General features: G+C 43.0%; 2 pseudogenes; both read right to left on the bottom strand.

The window, feature by feature from the left end:
• Positions 1-285: 285 nt before the first annotated feature.
• Positions 286-2,820, bottom strand: LOC125553925 (uncharacterized; annotated as a pseudogene).
• A 988-nt stretch (positions 2,821-3,808) lies between these two features.
• Positions 3,809-8,010, bottom strand: LOC125526471 (uncharacterized; annotated as a pseudogene).
• Positions 8,011-11,325: the final 3,315 nt, after the last annotated feature.

The following is an 11,325-nucleotide window of genomic DNA, read 5'->3' as shown; positions in this document are numbered from 1 at the left end:
AGAGCAACTAGAAATTTGTGCCAGCCAGCTCCTCTAGGCATGTGGCAAGTAGAACTGTACCAAAGCCAACTTTTGCATAACATTATTATTTCCTTCTAATTCTGCTAAACCATGTAAGCTAGGAACTGTACATTAACTTAGCCAAACTTTAGATGAAGAGAATAACCAAAACAATTATAGACCATCACCATGTAAGAAGAAGAAGATACAAGGTTCTGGTTAAGTTCATTTCGTCCCTGGTTTTGTAGCTCAAAAATAAATACTAGCTCGGGATTCAAAAATACCTTAGCGGCGGGATGAGGAAGATGCCCCTGGTTTATAGGGTTTCATCTAGCAAAGTGATCATGAGTCAGTATCACATATCAAACAATTTGAGATAAGTGGACAAAAGACATATTGTTGGTGATTACCTTGCTAGATGGCCATGCAATGGACCTTGTGACAGCATCAGCAATAATTTGTAAATCGTCATATTCATAAGGCACCGTAGCATCTCTTCTAATAGCAACATTGACAAGAACCTCATAAGTTCCTGGTCCAAGGGTCTCTCCGCCCACAATAGTGTCTGGGTCAACTGAGATAATCGTTGCCTTGGCAACAGGAGTTTCAGGACCAGTCCATGCATATAGAAGCACATCCATACCAATCTGAATCAATGATTATTTTAGAAACATGAAAACAAAACAGAATTTAAACATATAGGTAAGGATGTGAAGATTACAAGGCTTTCATCTTCATAGGTTGATGAGCTTCTTGCAGGGGGCTTTGCAACAACTCTTCTTTGAACAAATGGCTCTTCATCATCCTGTTCAACATCTTCTTCAGCGTCATTATGTTCCTCAGCTTCAGCTCCGAAGTTCTACCAGACAACAATATGGAAATAGAGTTAGTGCATGCAAGATGGATTAATGATGCATTGAAAGGATGTGGAAATAGTTCATTACTTGTCGAGAATTGGAACCATGCTACGAGCTAGGAGTTTCCAGATTATGCCTTCCTTGTGAAGCTAACATCAATTCCATTCGGTTCATTCTTTCTTCCATTTGTTGCACATGCCCCTGGAGCATGTTATAGCGATTTTCATCTTCTCGACGCCCTTGCATTTCAACTAGAACTCTTGTGCTCAATTTACCCCGTGTACCCGGTGTGCCCAAATCTTGAGGTGTTGGACCTAGACCTAACACACAGACACGACCCCTGGGCTCCTTCATTCCACATACGCGTGCAAACAGATCACCTTCTTGAATGCTCTTTTCCTTCCATTCAGGGTGCTTTTCAGCATTCTCTATGAGTTCATTCTACAAAATGACATTTACGAGCTCTGTAAATTCTACTTCTACAATTTCTGAGCAATATTGAAAAAGCATGGCAAAAGAGACTTACAATTGTTGTTTCTGCCTGCGGCACATAACTCCCTTTCCTTTCCCCTTTCTTGCATGTATGTGTTTCGATATAAACTTCATCTCTCCAAGGATCATGCCCAAGTTTGACAGCCTACAATCATTTATTTATTTCAATATGCATTAGTCACTGAATCACAGTGGCATATCATTTATAATTGGGGTAATTTTTTTTACCATTTCATTGGCAACACGGGCATGACTCTTGTTGCCAGATGTATGAGGTACTGCATTGGCACAATTCTTTTTGGCGATAGAACTACGAGACTACAAGCAAAAAGTAAAGGAGATTTATCACACATATTGTTTGTGTTTTGAGAATCATTACATGCATATTTGTTTATCTATGTCCAGGACAAAGTGTGCTGCAAAGATATACTACAGTTTTGATTAGCAGGATGACTTACTTCAAATGCCGAAGATCTCCAATAAGTAATAAGGGTCTTCCAGTCAGCTTCACTAATTCTGTTGTCACGTCTTTTCATAAGTTGTGCATCAGTGAGTGCAGCATCAAACTTGTACCTCTTTAAATCTGACTTCCAATCCTTCCATTTTATGTGTGAAGTGTCGATAACAAAGCTCAAAGCAGTTGAGTCCAGCTCATAAAATGCCTATTAAAATGAGAGAAAACAGGACACTCAGTTAGATGGCTTTAAAAAAGAGTGTGTAAGTTATAAATTATGCTCATTTCTACCTTCAAGGTCTCCCACACTAACAACTTTTTCTCTACATCAACATCTCGCCAATCTAACTCTGCAGGTGGTATATGATTCCTCACCAAAGTACCAATGAAATTGGCAAATTCGGTTGCATCTGGCCCAACAGGCTGGCCATCCCCATTAAGTGGAATATGGATTTTGGGTTGATTCAGCCTTGCATATATGTTAGCCTTTCAAGTAATTTTTCTTCCACCTTTCTTTTGACTACCATCACCATCAAGCTCATGAGTAATCTCTTCATGCAAGAAAATTAACATAGTCATACAACAATTCTAGCAAGTGACATTAGGTTAGAATATGAACAATTCTAGCATGTGACATTAGGCTACCTTTGGAAGGCTGATGCTCAGGATCAACATGATCTTGATCTTTTGATACCCTAGACCTCAAAACACGTCCTTCATTCACGCTTACAGGTGCGCTGGAGGGTGCCTGCATAGATATATAGGTTAGTGTTGCAAGCTACATTTGCTTCCTTCAGGTAGAACATGAATGTGATGGAAGCTACATACCTTTCTTTTATTTTGGGGGGCTTGGTTCGCTACCATATCTTCCTGCATAGAAGCTCTTGTTGCTCGTACCGTTGCTAGCCGTTTATCATTCTGTTCAATGGTCTTGCTTCTCAGTAGTTCATACTCTACCGCTTTCAGTTGTTCCTCTGTGACCCCACCATCTTTAGCTCTTCCGTTTGCGCTTGCCATTTTTCCTCCTGCAAAAGACACACTATGTGAGTACATCGCTGAAAATACAAAACATTAGAGGATCATACACAACACTTACTTTTTTTCAATATCACTTGCTTTAAGAACTAGTCCATCTATATCTGTCCTAGCAGAACCAATGCATCCATCCGCAACACTCACACGTATAGCAGTACATGGATCAGGCAACGTCACACGTAAAACATTACCGTTGTCATCTTTAGATTCTTCTATGTCATATAATGATGGAACACCAGTAGACCACTCAGCATCAATGGGATCTTCAACATAGTAAACTTGAGTTGCTTGTGTGGCTAATATGAAGGGCTCGTCTGATATTTTCTCACCGGTATTGAACAAATGCTTGAAATTCACAGAAGTGATTCCAAACTGATCAGTTTGCACCCATTCATCTTCTACACGATTATCAACCCAGTCACATTTGAACAACACTACTTTCCCTTCATGTTGATAATTCAACTCAAGAATTTCCTTTATAATGCCATAATAGGTCTTGTTTCTTACATTAATATTGTCACCTTTTCCTTTTGCAAAGGATGTGGTTTGTGCAACAAGAGCTACTCCACTACTCTGAAATGAGCGGCCCTCATCATATTATTATGTATGAAAGTCTACCCCATTTATAGTGTAGCTACTATACTTCATAGCAACCAAGTTTGGCTCTTTAGCTAATATTTTTATCTCATGAGGTGCTTCATCTCCCATTTCTGCCACCTGTGATTATGAAATGCTATTGTTACTCTACAATGGGATGGAATTATATGTCTTATAGGTTGACAGTCACATGCCCACTTACGTGCAATTTAAACCACTCATGAAATGTCTCGTAATGCACACGCTTGACTTCTTGATGACTTCGAACACCAATAGAAGAAAGGTAATCCATATGTTTGCTGCATATAGGTTATATTTATCAATTGACAAGGAGGAGAGAAATAACCTAATAGCAATACATAGTAGGGATATCTTACTCTAGGTATGGTTCTATGTTGTCATAATTGAACAAGACATATCTGTGGGCTTGCAACCAAGTTTTGTTATCTAACATCACCATGCACTTGCCAGCCAGCCCTCGACCAATGTTGTGGAAGAAAGGAGTTGTATCATCAACTTCCATATCCAAACCTCCATCATTCCTAGCTCAATTCAACCGACTCTCATCATCCAAATAGTGTGAGCAAAATGTCAAGCTCTCATCAAACAAATAGCCCTCTGCAATTGATCCTTCCACATGACTTCTGGTGTGGACATGTCCCTTGAGCTTTCCTATATACCTCTCTATAGCCCACATGCTGCGAAAATGTACTGGACCAGCTATCATTGCTTGTGCTGGAAGATGAACCATCAAATGCACCATAATATCGAAAAATGATGGGAGGAATATGGCCTCAAGAAGGCTCAAGGTCTCAGCTATTTCATCCTGCAACCTTTGCATGTCACTTATGCGAATAACCTATGAGTACATTCGCTTGAAAAATCTGCTCACATGAATCAGTACCGCACTCACTCTTTCTGGTAATGTTCTTCTCACTGCAAGTGGCAGCAAGTCTTGCAAAAGGACATGGTTGTCATGGCTCTTTAGCCCAGTTATCTTTTTCTCCTTAACATGCACATTGCGGCGTATGTCAGATGCATAACCATTAGGAAACATGGCATTTTTAAATACTTTGCAAAATGCCCTCTGCTGATCAGATTCCATAGTGTAAGGTGCCGGAGGAAAAAAAACTTCATCATCATCAAGATCAATAGGTTGAAGATCCTTTCTAATATTGAGTGCTTGAAGGTCATATCGAGAATTAATATTATCCTTGGTTTTTCCATTGACTGCCAACAAAGTGTTAACTATGTTCTCACACACATTTTTTTCTATGTGCATGATATCAAAGTTATGATGCATCTTCAAATCCTTCCAATATGGTAGTTTATAGACTTTCTTTTCCAAATGACCAGCGGATCCCCTTTCTTGCATTTCTTAGTTCTAGGCTTCTTCGTTATAGGATCCTTCCCAAACTTGGTTTGCATATTTTCTGTCAGCTCTAAGATTTGCCTACCGGAAAGTGGAAGGGGTGCTGTCCCATGTTCTATGTCACCAAATGTGCGTGTATCATACCTCAAGGGGTGATCTGCATGTAAGAACCTGCGATGCCCCATATAGCAAGTCTTGCTACCATTTTTTAGCCTAAGAGAACATAATTGAGAGTGGCATTCAGGGCAAGCTCCTTCTCCAGAGGAAGCACAGGCAACCAAAGACCCAAGACCCGATTTATCCGTAATTGTGCATATTATGGCAGCATGCAACTGAAAATACTCTCCGGTTGAAGCATCATAGGTCCTAACACCATCAAGAAACATATCTACCATATCATCAACTAGTGGCTCAAGATAGACATCAATATCACTACTAGGAGAATTTCTGCCAGGAATCAACAGTGATAGGATAAAATTTGATTGCTTCATAATCATCCAGGGTGGAAAGTTATAAGGAATCAATAATACTGGCCAAATGCTATAGCTGAGATTCATGGATCTAAACGGATTAAAACCATCGGCACATACTACAAGCTTAAGATTTCTGCTATCTTTTGCAAAATATTTATTTTTTCATCAAAATCTTTCCAAAGGAGGGAATCTTTAGGATGCCTAATCAAGCCATCTTGTGTGCGCTCTTCTGCATGCCATCTTGTGAGAGCCGCAGTTCTGGAACACACAAACAACCTTTGAAGCCTCTTCTTTATTGGGAAGTAACGAAGAACCTTCTTAGGAACCTTGTGGACACGTTTCCCATCTGCACTCTTCCTTTCAGATTTCCATCTTGAAGCCTTACATTCTGGGCATGAATTGGCATTGGCATTGTTCTTCCAAAATAGAATGCAATCATTTTCACATGCATGGATATTAACATACCCAAGTCCTAGGCATTTGACTAGTTTTTTAGCTTCATTGGAGTTTTTGGGTATTGCGGACTGAGGGTAAGCATCTTGTAGTAGATCTAACAGCAGATCAAAACTTCTATTAGACCACCATCCAAGCAGTTTGGTGTGAAGAAGCCTCACTAGGAAACGAAGCTTTGAGAAATTCTTATAGCCTGGATATAGCTCTTGTCTAGAATCAGCTCCAAGTTTGTGGAGAGATTCTAGAAAAGAATCATCCTGATCTAAACCACAATCATCTTCAAGATCTCCCCCTTTATCCAAACCAGGAGCAAGATCTCTTAGCAAATCAGATATATCATCGCCCTCATCCTTGTTGTCACCCTCATCTAGATTTGGAGGAATGGAAGAAGAAGAGACACGTTCTCCATGAAACATCCACTATTTGTAGCCATCTACAAATCCCTCGCATACTAGGTGCTCACGGACTTCAGACTCTTCTCTCCAGTACGAGTTCACACAGTTTTTGCAAGGACATAAGATTTTATTCTCAACCGATGATTTATTAAATGCATAGCCTAGGAATTTGGCGAGCCCTTGTAAGTACTTCTCTGTATGCCTACATGCAAGTGTACATGTGTAGTGTGTTATATATAGTTTCATCATATAAGCAAAACAAAATATATATGCGGCGTTATACCTAGGCGCATCCATCCAACCTTTATCCATGGTATCTTAGCTTCACAACTGGTTACTACCAAGTCAACACTAAATCCTGAACGAATAATATCAAAACCAGAGAATGCAAGGAATCAATTTAAGTACTGTAAATAAATTGGCGCAGAAAAGAAACGAAGAATCATAGAACCAATTCAATGGTAGTACGCACAGTAAAGGCAGATACCACCATAAATAAAATGGATCAAAGCTGTGGTTGACTCACCAACTGGTGGAGGATGCAGCGACAAGCACGGGAGAGGGATCGCTGCACCGCTGCTGGAAGCTGAGTCGTTGGCAGCAAGAATCCTAATAACCAAAATAATTAGACAATATAAAAGTCAGTGTCAAACATGAGGAGGCATCTCTACATATTCATGACATCCACACATATGGAGGGCCTCTGGACTTGAGTGGGGAAGAGAAACTCACCTAGTGGTTGCAGCAAATATTCTACAACTTCTCTTTGTCGGCTCAATGTTACCAGCAGTGCTCCTCTATGTTACCTGTAGAAAAAACAAGACAGATGAACAAGTAGACAACAACTTTTGAGATGCAGTGCTTTATATATTTACAGCTCTCTGCCATGTTTTCTTTCACTTCAAAATCTACTTCAGTAAACAAAAGAGAAACTCAAGTTTAAAATTTTTGTTACTGAGATTTAGGTATAACATCAGGTCAGTTAAGTTGTATGTTTTCAGAGACTCCAGTTTTTTGGATGTATGTCCGAGTTGCATGCTTTTAAAGGAAACATGATTCTAAAAGTCAAGATGATGCTTTTTAATGAAGTAATACATACTGTTGGCAAGGTCAATCCATATGCATGACAATATTTAGCTCCTCAGCGCTCTTTTTGTGTATTAACTTTATAGTTAAACTCTTCTTCATTTGTCTTCAGATCATCCAGACAAGAAAACTCGATACCGATGACTACAAATTCCTTTCTATCGGTACGGTGGAATTAAAGGACAGAACTGCAATGGGAAATTTTTTTTGCACACAACAGCTCAACTTCTAGAATTAGTTCATATTGCTACCACCAAGCTTCTACTCTGTACATTGATTAGCACATTTTCTGCCTACATAGTATCTCACAATCAGACTAGCTGCAGTACACATCAAACTGGAGAAGAAAAGCAAGAGGTGTAGCCGTTCCCTACTGCCGGAGCTCCCCGTTCCCCACCATCCCACTCTCACAACAAAGCCTAGAGAGATGGGGGAGGGGGGAGGGAGGTAAAGATAGAGAGGGAAGAGTTGTACCTCAGCCGCATCGACCATTGCCGCTGCCGCTGCGTGTCTTCGAGAGCTGGACGGTGGAGATGGGGGAGGTCAGTCCAGGGAGGGTGGCTTGCCGCTTCCCAAGATGCTCACATGCCTACTGCTGGTTGGAGAGAGGCGCCCGGAGAGAGAGAGCACTAGGACATGGGTCCGGCGGTGGAGAGACAGGACGGCGTTGCGCGACGTTGATGGGGCAGGAAGGCGTGGGGCGGCGCTGCAGAGGGAGGGCGGCGGTGGAGTGGCGCCGCAGAGGGAGGGCGGCGTGGGGCGACGGTGGAGCGGCGCTGCAGAGGGAGGGCGGCATGGGGCGGCGGTGGGACGGCGTGGGGCGGCAATGGGACGGCGTGGGATCGACCGGCGGGAGCACTGGCGGTGTGCGTGGGGAACGAACAGATCGAGCTAGGGATTTGGTTGTCCTGTACGTGCGAGGGGAACGAAGGAGATTGGGTTTTTGGGGGAAAATGTTCGCGGGTTGGGCCGTTTATTAGCGCTAAAATTTGGCCGTTCGCGCGCGAGGCCCAGTTAGCTTCAGAATGTCGGTCGGCGTTATTTACCAACCGATGGTCCATGGGCCATAAAGGATTTCCCGACTGACTGTTTGATGATATATGCTATACCATTCTCGACCGATAGTGCGTAACTGAACAGATGTTTCCCGACCCACAGTCCGTTAGAAATTTTTCTGACATATTGTTGGTCGACAATGGTGACTTTTTCCCAACACACGCCGGTAGGGAATTTTGGTGCATGGTGTAGTGAAGTGCCGGAAAAATGAAGCGATAAACAATGTCTACGCGCGCGCGTGTGTGTTTGTGTGTGTGTGTGAGAGAGAGAGAGGCCTAAATCTCAAAACAAAAGGTCCTTTGCTGGAATCCCATTGTTTGTATTCATATGGTTCTGGAACTGAAGTTAACCTTAGGCATATTTGTGAGAGACATAATTATCCTTTGAGACATTAGTGGTTGTGGGTGGGCGGAATAAAAGGGGTGGGCGTGTTCGACAGAGAGAGCGTGTGTGTTTCTGTGTGACAGACTTGTAGGACGGGGTAGAAAGACGAATTCTAACCTTGATGGAGGGAGAGAAATACACGAAGTGCACGTGTGTGATTCCGATGCCCACGGGGAAATGAGATATGTATGCCTGTCAGAGAGATTGCACAATTCATTCACGTATCACTATCTAACGATCGTGGACGTGCATCGCTTGAACATAAATCAATATCTACTTTGTATCGTGGCCAATGGTACACTATCGATTCAACGCTACAAAGATTGGACACTCATATATCACATTTTTTCTATCTAAATAAACCTTTTCGATTGTGCATGCCAAAGTTACAGTGATGTTTCTTCAAACCACTAATGTAGCTATCATGTACATGCACCATTGTTACTCTTACATTCAAATTCATTAGTCTTGGATGATTTAAGGTTCTATTATGAAGTAATATATGTAATATTCATATATGAATTCAACGGGTACCCAATTTATAAAATGGAGGCTATGTAATCATATGAGGTAACACTTTTAAGTAGTGGACTACAATATCGATTTATTTTGTGGGACTACAATATCCATTTCTTTTTGTGCGCCTCTACACTAACACATCAATGCATTATGTTTAAAGTAAATAACCAATGGCACTAAATTATCTATTTACACGAGAAATACATAGGCTGAGCGTTTGATCCCTTTTATGTGAATGCACCTCTACACACGTACGATTGGCCGCGCCCGTGTGAACGTCCAAGTTATCGGCGCATCATCTCGAGTTATTGTATTTTTTCTTGGGTGGAGTTCACACCAGTTATTAACTGCTGACGCGTGCCCCGTGTACACAATCTCGCATGACCTTCCCGCTAGAACGGTCCAAAATTAGTTGAAACTGGATACGAACGATCCCACGAGCGGCAAAATCTACCGCCTCCTTCTAAAATTTCCGCCACCTAGTCTTTAGCATGTGAAATCCTCCTTTTGTCCTTGGTGCACGGAGAACAATAGTAACAATACCGCCCTCATCTACATAATAGGTCGGGGCTGCTTTGGTAACTTCCGGTTCTCTCCACCACACGGCACCCCCATTTCCTCTCGCCCTCCTGCAAAAATGACTAACTCCACAGCACCAGAGAATCTTACATCACGCCGTCCATAATTCATCGGCCTTTCTTCCCCTCCCCTCTCAAAACCCTAGACTGCTCATCCACCAGCGTACCAGAGCCCATTCACTACCAGTGGCATCCACCTCGCCAGATCTGCTTCTACGGCCGCATCTACCCCTCCCGCCCCCACTAAAACAAGTAGAATGCTCATCCACCACTGTACCACAGCCCATTCAGTGCCGGCCTTGTCCACGGCACCGGATCTGCTTCACCGGTACTCTCGTCAACCGCAGCGCATCTGCAGTGGCTCATTCATCTCCCCACTGGAGATGCTTCGTCCACACACCCCAGGAGCCGCCCCACCGACGGCCCCGTCGATGGCCTCTAATCCTCTTCGCCAACACCTTCCTCAACCCTACCGGAGCCGCTTCGCCGACACCATCGTCAACCCTACCGGAGTAGTTTCGCCTATACCATTCTCAACCCTATCGGAGCCGCTTTGCCAACTCACAAGTCCACGGCCATAGATCTGCTTCGTCACACCCTTATCCAACCTACCGGAGCAGCTTCTGATGCCCCATCCACGGCCGCAGATCCGCATCGTCGACACCATCCTTAACCCAACCACCGGAGCAGCTTCACCAACGCCCTCGTCCACGGCCACAGATCCGCTTCGTCCACACTGTAGTCCACCCTACCGGAGCCACTCCATAAACACCCTACTCGACGGTTCTAGATCTCCTTACCGGACCCCGACAGCGAGCGCAGCTTCATCACCCTTGATGTTTCTAGCCTGATTCCCACCGTCTGGCATGATGCCAAGCACCCGCCACAGCCTAGGTACTCCTCCTTTAAACCCGTCCAGCATCACCTGCCCGATGTACTTCAAATATACTAACATGTCGTTGTTACCTGTTATGCAGCTGGCAAAAACTACAAGGATGATGTTTTTTCTGGATCTAACAACTTGGCCAACCAAGATCTTGGACTGAGGCATTGCTATGATCTTGTAAGTGTGTCTCTCTCTCTCTCTTGTAGTGTGCCTACGAGCGTGCTTTGCTAGGATTTTGGACCAGTAATCCCTTTGTGCAGACAATGATTTCTACTACTAGCTACTAAATTAGATATGTAGAGGTCATACATGATACTACCTCGTACCTCCGTTCCTAAATATAAGTCTTTCTATAGATTCCACTATAGGATACATACGGAGCAAAATGAGTGGATGTACACTCGAAAATGCATCCATATACATCTGTATGTGGTCCATACTAGAATCTCTACAAAGACGTATATTTAGGAACAGAGGTAGTACATTACACAAAATGGTAGGTGGCTAGTAGGAATTGCAGTGCACTACATTAGGCTGCGTTAGAGTGCCTGCTAGTGCAGCACACAGAGTCATGGCTAGTTTATGCTACGCACACAATCGTGTAACGCCCTCGATGCGGCTATATCTCCCACGTGTCGAAGCACGACTTAGAGGCATAACCGCATTGAAAGCAATGCTGCAAGAGAGG

Source organism: Triticum urartu, chromosome 1A (assembly GCF_056163025.1).
Source record: "Triticum urartu cultivar PI428250 chromosome 1A, HENAU_Tu73, whole genome shotgun sequence".
Classification (NCBI taxonomy): Eukaryota; Viridiplantae; Streptophyta; class Magnoliopsida; order Poales; family Poaceae; genus Triticum; species Triticum urartu.
Note: the sequence above shows the minus strand (reverse complement) of the source record. Positions and strands in the feature narration are given on the sequence as shown.